The sequence below is a fragment of the Pistacia vera genome, unplaced genomic scaffold (assembly GCF_008641045.1).
Source record: "Pistacia vera cultivar Batoury unplaced genomic scaffold, PisVer_v2 Contig92, whole genome shotgun sequence".
In the NCBI taxonomy this organism is placed as follows: Eukaryota; Viridiplantae; Streptophyta; class Magnoliopsida; order Sapindales; family Anacardiaceae; genus Pistacia; species Pistacia vera.
Genome location: NW_022196801.1, coordinates 61,056 through 69,626, shown reverse-complemented (window position 1 = coordinate 69,626; position 8,571 = coordinate 61,056). Strand labels below are relative to the sequence as shown.

At 33.6% G+C, this 8,571-nt stretch overlaps 1 pseudogene; it reads left to right on the top strand.

Annotated features, from left to right (window-relative positions):
- Window positions 1–6,009: 6,009 nt before the first annotated feature.
- On the top strand, window positions 6,010–7,988 carry LOC116120059 (annotated as a pseudogene).
- Window positions 7,989–8,571: the final 583 nt, after the last annotated feature.

The window sequence follows — 8,571 nt, the reverse complement described above, 5'->3', positions numbered from 1 at the left end:
TCGGCATTTGCTTTGAAACATCTTGGACTGTTACAAATTTTCTTGGTTTTGAAGTTCAAAGGGATGACTCCAATTTGCGTTCTCACTCAATGCAAGTAGCTTAGGATTTACTATTAAAGTTGGCAAAGTGAGTGTAAACCATTAGTACCCCTATGGCTACAGGAGTGAAACTTGGCAAGAAGATAGTGACTTTTTGAAGAACCTTCTCTCTACAGAAGCATTGTAGGAGGTCCAATATCTTACCACATCCAGGCCAGATTTAGCCTCTCTGTCAACCGCTAAGCCAATTTCTTCAAGCTCCTACCATTGCCCATTGGACTGCCTGTAAAAGATATTGCGATACATTAAAGGGACCCTGCAATATGGCTGATTTTACAAAGGAACAAAGTTATTCTAGAAGGTTATGCGGATGCTGATTGGGCAAGTGATGTGAGTGATAGACGATCCACGAGTGGCTACAATATTTTCCTTGGAGGTAACTTAGTGCAATGGAGCTCAAGGAAAACAAAAGAGGTTCATTATCTTTGACAGAAGCTGAATAGACCCTCTGTCAAGCAGCCACTGAACTTGTCTGGATCCAGCATTTATTTCAAGAACTTGGGATAAATGTTACTACAACCCCTTTTGTGGTGCGACAATATGAGTGCTGAGCACTCTCATCTAACCCGGTGTTTCATGCGAGACAAAACACATTGAATAGATGTACACTATGTACGGAATTGTTGCTAACAAGCATTAGTAGTTCAATTTGTTGGTACAGATACCAAATGGCAGATGTTTTAAATAAGGCCTTACCAGGGAATATTTCAGTCTCTAAGGAGGAAGCTGAATGTTACTTCTAGTACTGAATATGAAAGACAGCAATACTGATACTGAGTAGTACATTGTGTGTGTACTGAAAATGAGAAGACAGTCCACTTTGGTGTCTTACTGATTCTGGTGTCAGTTCTGAAACTGAGTCTGTAGAAGACACAGACTGAGGCTAGTTTACTGGTTTGGATATTGATGCTGGTGTGCAATTAAAAATATGCAGATTTTCTCAGAAGTGTTTACCAGAAAATTTCAGAAGTTGCAGTTGATGTGTTGGGTTTGGTGCAGTTGAATTTTTTTTTTTCAAATTTCAGTTGTTTGCTGGTTTGAAGATTGATGCTGGTGTGCAGTTAAAAATGTACAGATTTTTCAGAAGTGTTTAACAAAAAATTTCAGAAGGTTGTAGTTGATGTTTGTTGTGTTTGCGTTGTGTTTGGGTTTGGTGCAGTTGAAATTGTGGGTTTTGTGTTGTTGTTTTTTGTTGTTGGTATGTTGTGTTTTGCGATTGAATTGTGGGAGCAGAGCTTGCAGAAAATTTTCAGAAGTTGATATTGATGCGGGTGCGATAGTGTTTTACTGATTTGGAAAAATTCAGGAAGTTGGTGGTGCTGTGGTGTATTAAGCTCTCATAAGTTGGTGTTGGTGTTGACGAAAAGTATTATACAGTTCAGATTAAGAGCATATTAGTAAACAGAGTTTCAATCTCTGGAAGTTTATAACAGGCTATACATAGTTACATGGTCTAGTTTAAGGGAGCATATTGTATAATAGGGTGCCTTTTGTAATCTTTAAGTATCTTATAGGGTGCTCTTATAAAGTTCCAAACTCGGTTAAAACTCTGCGTTTTATACTTTGCTGTTATTCTTTGTTAATGTAGTATATACTGCTTCAAACTGTAACAAATTCAGTTAATTGAACACGAGGTTTTCATCTCCTTTTCGTTCTTCTTGATTCTAGCTTCTTCTTCATTCATTCAATAAGTTTTATAAGATATTGACCTTGCATATTGGAGGATGGAAAATAGCCGTACCTGTGTTAACATGCGTGATATACTGTCTATTTCCTACTTGCACTGATCAGGTCCAAGATACTGATTTTTCATTGATAGGTTTTGTAGGTCAGAGGGGACATGATGTGTGGCTCCTCAATTAGGCTCAGTAACATTGATTGGTAAGGCTATCTGATTGGGTTGAGATCTGAAAAATCAGTATTTGGATGGCCTTCAGTTTGAACTGCCATAGCCACTCTGCTGATTAGACTCTTAAAGTTTTTTTCCAAAGTGCAATGAATAAAATAATAAATTATATATAGATATTTATTTATTTATTATTATGTTGTATACAGTGTTCTATTGCGATTATGATAAATATTCTCTTTTTATCGTTTCGTTTTCCAACTTGCGGCAAGTGGGGTGACATTTTTGCATAATATAAAATGGAAACAGGGAACAATGGAAGCTTTAATTACCCAAGAATTTAAGTTGGTTGTATTTGACCTTTTCGGATATTTGATAGTTCAACTACTACATTTCTTTTGCTTTTTTTTTTTTTTCAACTCATAACTGTATTAGTTTATTGATAATACTAACACATTCATGTTCTTGTCGCATTAACCATATCTAAACAGACCCGCATGACTGTATATTTTGCTATAATATAAAATGGAAACAGTGAACAATGGAAGCTTTAATTACCCAAGAATTTAATTTGGTTGTATTTTGACCTTTTCGAATTTGATATTTCAACTACTACATTCTTTTGCTTTTTTTTTTTCAACTCATAACTGTATAGTTTATTGATAATACTAACCATTCATGTTCTTGTCGCATTAACCATATCTAACAGACACGCATGACTGTATTAGTTTTAAAGTGAAAACTACGACAGAAACAAATATAAAAATACAAATTGCCACAGGCCAATCAAAAACAAATTTTTTATTTTTTACTTTTTGCTATTCTCACATACCAATCTGTTCAACTCCCCCAACCAAACAAAACCGTGAGTGTACAAATAAAAAATTCTGCTAAATCAAGAACCTAACAGATGTGAACAAACCATACACGTACCATAAAACCCAAGAGATTACTAGAATGGTCAAAAAAGTGAATATGATCATTATTAAGAGAATTGAGAAGTTAAATTTTTTTTTTTAATTTTTTTTATTTTAAATCAAATAAAGTTATTTAATAAACTTTTCTCTATAAAACTTTACTCGTATAACCGTATTAAATATAACGAGTGGAAATAGAATATAGCATTTGTATGATAATTAACATTAGAATAGATAAAATGTTTGAGTAGTCAAATTTGGCAAGGCAATGCAGTCTCATAAATATAATAATATAATAATAATAAAACCATAAACAAAGGTGACATTTCAAAATATAAAACCATAAACAAGGTACATCTGTACAAACCATCCAATACAAAATTAAATAGCTGACAGTATTTTTGACTTCACATTGACATCAACGAAGAAACTTATTGAAAATTAAAACTTCACCTAGCATTGCCGACACCGAACTAGATTGATCACATCACAAATAAATTGTCACCCACGGCTTTAACCTACATAATCAACATTCCATAAAAGCAATCAGCTTTTAGTTTGTTAATAATAAAGAATATCAATGTACAAGTTTATTAATATAAGAATTTCAATGTAAAAGAGAATCATTTTATTAATAAAATGAATTCTTTATTTGAGTTTTTTACACATTGAGACCACCACCACGATGATGATTGTGGATAGGGTAGCTCTGAGATTAGAACGCCCACAAGGGATACAGTAAGAAAGTGCAAATGTTGTGAAGATTTAAAATACAAAAAAAAACTAAAAAAAAAAATAAAAATTGAACTGACCGTTATCGAAATTATTTCGACCACCTAGATCCACCCATGGCTTTATTCGCATTGTTGGGATAGTGTGCACTTGGTGTGTGTTTTTGTTGAAGGTTGCGTTGCATTCGGATCAAGGCAGCCATGGCAGTAGTTGTTGACTACCAATTGTTGATTGCCACTATTGTTGCCAAGGCGATTGTCGCTGGGACGGGGTTGTTGATTATCTGACATACTTACCGCTCTCATGATATAGATATCGTTTCTAACTTGCAAGTTTTCTCACTATGATCTCTCTATATTTATACACAAACTGCAATATTATGAATTTACAATTTGTCCTCACTCTTAAATCCCAATACAGACGGTTACATGTAGAGAGCATCACTTAGTGAGCTGGCATTTTTGCTACAAACAAATATTAATGATTATGGTGGATAATGAAAGGTGATAACTACTGTAAGACTTAATCACCCTAGAACTCTAAAATTGATTGAAATTTGACTTTTTGAATTTGATAGTTGTTTGTTTTCTTTTTTCTTTTGGTTGTTGTTTGATAATCTTATTGATAATACTAACGCATCATGATTTCTGGAGACGAATCAAAATTAATATTGGGAAGGTTTACATGTAAGGCAATTAGGGTAGTGGTACTGTACGGTAATGATATCATTTAAGGAAAATACAAATTCTTGTTACATGTAATTACTATAGTTTCTTTCAACTCTTGGTTGGTATATACTCTATAAGAGTGGGTTTTTTATGTATGTTGTTTTTGGAGAAGGAAAAACTACAAAGTAAACATATGATGACCAATTCTAACTTCTAAGTGAAATGAATAAAAAATATAAAAGTAACATATTATTTTCTACCTTTATCATTATCTGCTTCGTATTAAATTTATTTCACGTAGCTTTGAGTTTGCATGCAAGTCTGCTTTCCTTCATGCATTATCCTCACGTGATTGCCCGCAAGCATAAATCACGTCTTTTCAAGGCCCCACTTTATCACCATGTTGTACCCGTACGATTCCTGTGGGTCTCTTCTCATGAGTTTGGTTGGTTTGCTTTAATCTTTTTTGAAGATTTACCACAAGACTTTTTGAAGATTTACACAAGTTGCTTTCTTCATGCCTCACTTTATCACTATTTGTACCCGTACGATTCCATAATTTATTTATAGACATGTGGGTCTCATGAGGTTGAAAAAATTCACCTAAATTGTAGTAAGATAGCAGAGCAAAAGAACACATGATGAAGGAGGCACCGCATATCCCAATGACTAAATATATTTATTGTAACATTTGCTGAAGAGAATATATAAGAACAGAATATATAACAAATCGGACAAGATGAAGTTTAGAAATACAGAATACATTTCTTTAGTTCATACATATTGTTTTGTTTAATTTTTTTTATAAAATTTAATAATTTAAAATTGTTTAAAACGTAAAAAACAAAATAAAAACACTAGTTTTTAAGAGGGGATATCACTGAAATATAATTTCCTGGCTTCTGCTTGTTTTTTGTCATTAACAAAAACACAAGTACAAACATAAACCAAGCTAAAGTTGTATAAGCACTTTTGTGATGTTTGTTTGGTTTGCTTTAATCTTTCAAGTCTACTGCGTTTGACCTGCCATTTCATTTTCTCACATAAAATTGATGTAAAGAAACTTCTAGAAGTGTGTTATGCACGGCTGGCAACATTTGAAAATTCTACAAGTTTTAGTTTTCAATTCTAGAAGCGTTAGAAATTCTTCCAGAAGTTCAAGGGACTCTAAAGATGATAACAATGATAATTTCTTTAATTGATTTGATCAAGATGGTTGTACCGTGGACTGATATAATGACAAAAGATGATAACATTGATCATCATTTCACTTTACAAAATTCATTTTATGCAAAGAAATTGTTGGCTAAGTAGGTAAACCTCTTCTGGTGGCGGGTTCAGCGCTTAATTTACGTTTAAATCGCATACTTTTGGACTTCTCCAATGTTTTAGTTCAAATAATTGCATACGTGTTCTTGGACTTGTCTTGACCAGGAATATTGGCCCGTTGTAGTGTAGTGGAATCTATATTGTTCTAGAAAGGTTCAAATATAATTTTTTAAAAAGTTTATATTTATATATAATATGTGTTTTTTAAAGTATACGTTAAGAACATTAAGAATAAAATTTAAGCATATCAATGCATCGAAATGATATGTTTTTGATCTTTTTTGTGTGTGTATAGACGCCAAAATAATAATATTTTGTTTTCTAGTATTCTTAATGTGTGTCTCATAATTTTATATATATAAGTATTTCAATAGAGTAATGACATTTCCCACCCAAGGTTTGGCGATCGCAGTCATATTGTATTCTACTGAATATCCAGTGGATCGATGGAATTTGTTGTGCCTCCAGCTGATTCTTTAGCTTTATCCCCCTATCGCTCTGTGTGGTTTTCAACTACCAGTACATTCAGTGACCAAATATTTGCTTTACATTGCAATTTGTTTTTGTGTAATTGTTTCCATGAATAATATTATGTTTGCATCTCTGTTTGTAGTTACAATCTTGTGGTAACATCATACCTTCACAAAGTTTCTGGTTAATTATATTTGCTCTTATTGAAATATCATTTTCAACCAATAGGTTTACTATATCTCAGTGTCATCATTGGTACTCTAGAGAAATTTTTACTGTGCATTTTGCATTTTGAGTCATCCACATTTCTGGAGTCTGGACTAACACCAGAAAATCTAATGCATCAAAATTTGAGCTGATCCTTACTTTTGATGAAGCTATCTCTCTTGGGCTCAAGGAAAACCTGACCATCACTCAGGTTAAGCAGCGTGGTGAGATGGAGAGTGATGAAGGGAAGTTGCACAAGCTGGTACTGCAAACAAGATCAATGAAACCAAGGATGTCATGAAGCACAAAGCTAGTGAGGTTGACAAAAACAAGGTTCTTTTTTGTAGATCTGCAGTGGTTCCATTTCTAATTGGTGCCTTCCATAACTTCTTTTGTTGTATTGCCATTTGAAACTCGTCATATATTCTGCTGATTGAGAAGAATAGAGGTGAAAAAGGAGGGTTTATGTCGTTGCAGTCAATGGGATCTGGAAGAATAGAAAGTAGCTTTAGTGATATGAGCATTTCTAGCGGTGGAGGTGGTTTTTTCAGTTGCTCTGGAGTTGGTTAGAGCACTGATGTTTATTCCTTTTCCAGCAAGTCTAAAGGTCTGTGTCCTTTAACTAGACTGAATTCTATGAGTATGTTTCTAATTATTGATGGGTTGTGGATTTTGTTGAAATTCATGCTATAAGTTAGCATATAAGCATGCATTGTAGCTAAATAATTGAGAATTTTCTTTTGAGTTCCTACACAGATAGGTTATCCTTTTTCTGTCTTTAAGATATCTGTTTGTTGCCTTTTTGTGGACATCAGCATAATGGATATATTTCAGGATTTCTTGATGATTGTTTATGAACCGAAGAGCATTCTTATCCCTTATATACTTTCATCATTAGGTCATCCACCTTCATCCGCCACAGCTCCTTCTAAGGGTCTTGGCATGCAGCTTGGTAAATCCCAAAGGACAAATCAATTCTTGGAATTTCTGAAAGCAGAAGTTGAAGTGATTCTTGAAGATGTGCAGCCAAAAGCAGGTCAGTCAAGATTAGCTGCTCCTCCACCAAATGATCCTATCACTTTTGACAGTCGAGGAGAAATTCAATGTGACTTTGAAACGAGATGGTGGAATGGGTAACTTTGATGTCCAAGGAACTTTGTCACTTCAAATTGTAATCAAGAAGACGGTCTAATCCAAGTTCAGGCACTTCACTTTTCTCTATTATGATTGTGTTCCTCCAGGTGATGGCTGCCATTTTGTGTTGCTGCTGTTATCTTTTCTCCTTTGAAGGAAAGATGCTTGACCTGTCTTCAATTGCTGAAGGCTTGACATTGATTTTCAGATTTGCGGTCCATGTTGTTGTTATTTCCCTGTTATTTATTACAATATATCCTGTGTTATTTCAGATCTGAGACTGGAGGGAATCCAGCCATTCTTTTCAACATCTATCCTAATATGAACAAAGAACTCCACCAATGAAAATATACTGGGCTTGAAGGGCCCTAATAGGCCTTTCCCCATAGGCCGAGCTGGTGATGCAGGAGGTGTCGGTCTTTTGAAGTGGAGAATACAAAGTGCTGGTGAGTCAATGGTGCCATTTTCTAGTGGGTTCAAGTCTTCCACTGACTTTTTCTATGTATATCATTTCTTTTCTAAGCTAAAAGCATTTTTGTGGATTTATATATATTGCAGTCAACTGTTGGCCCTTTGTTTTTTGTATAACGGTAATTTTAATTATATAAATTTATCTTTATAAATACAACAATTAGATTGAATTTTAATTTTATTAGAAGGTTTTAGTTCGTAAGCTAAAATAACACAGTAATTAAAAGCAGTAAAAATCAGAATGAGAAAAATCTTTAATCTTCAGCTTCACAAATACCAACTTTGAGCCGCAAAAGTCGTTAGCTTTATCACTTTCAAGTTTCAATCAGGCAGCAATACAATTTTAATTCCTAAATCACCAGGGAGTACTAGGTTATTTTGAAAAATAATCAAAACGTGCCTAGGCAATTATGTACTCTTAAAAAAAAAAAAAAAAAAAAAAAAAAAAAAAAAAAAAAAACCTCACTTGTTGTTTTGTTTTATACTTCCTGAAATAAAAATGATAACCCAACACTTTTTTCGTTAATTTTCATGTGAAAAAAGAGTAATATTACGTTCACAATCTAATCTTATAATCTTAACGTAACAGTTGAATTAACAATTTTTATTTCGTAAGGACGAACATTTATTTCTTTATAAATGGTTGTTCTTTGTATAAAAACAAGCATTCTTTATCAATATACAATCGTTCGTCCTT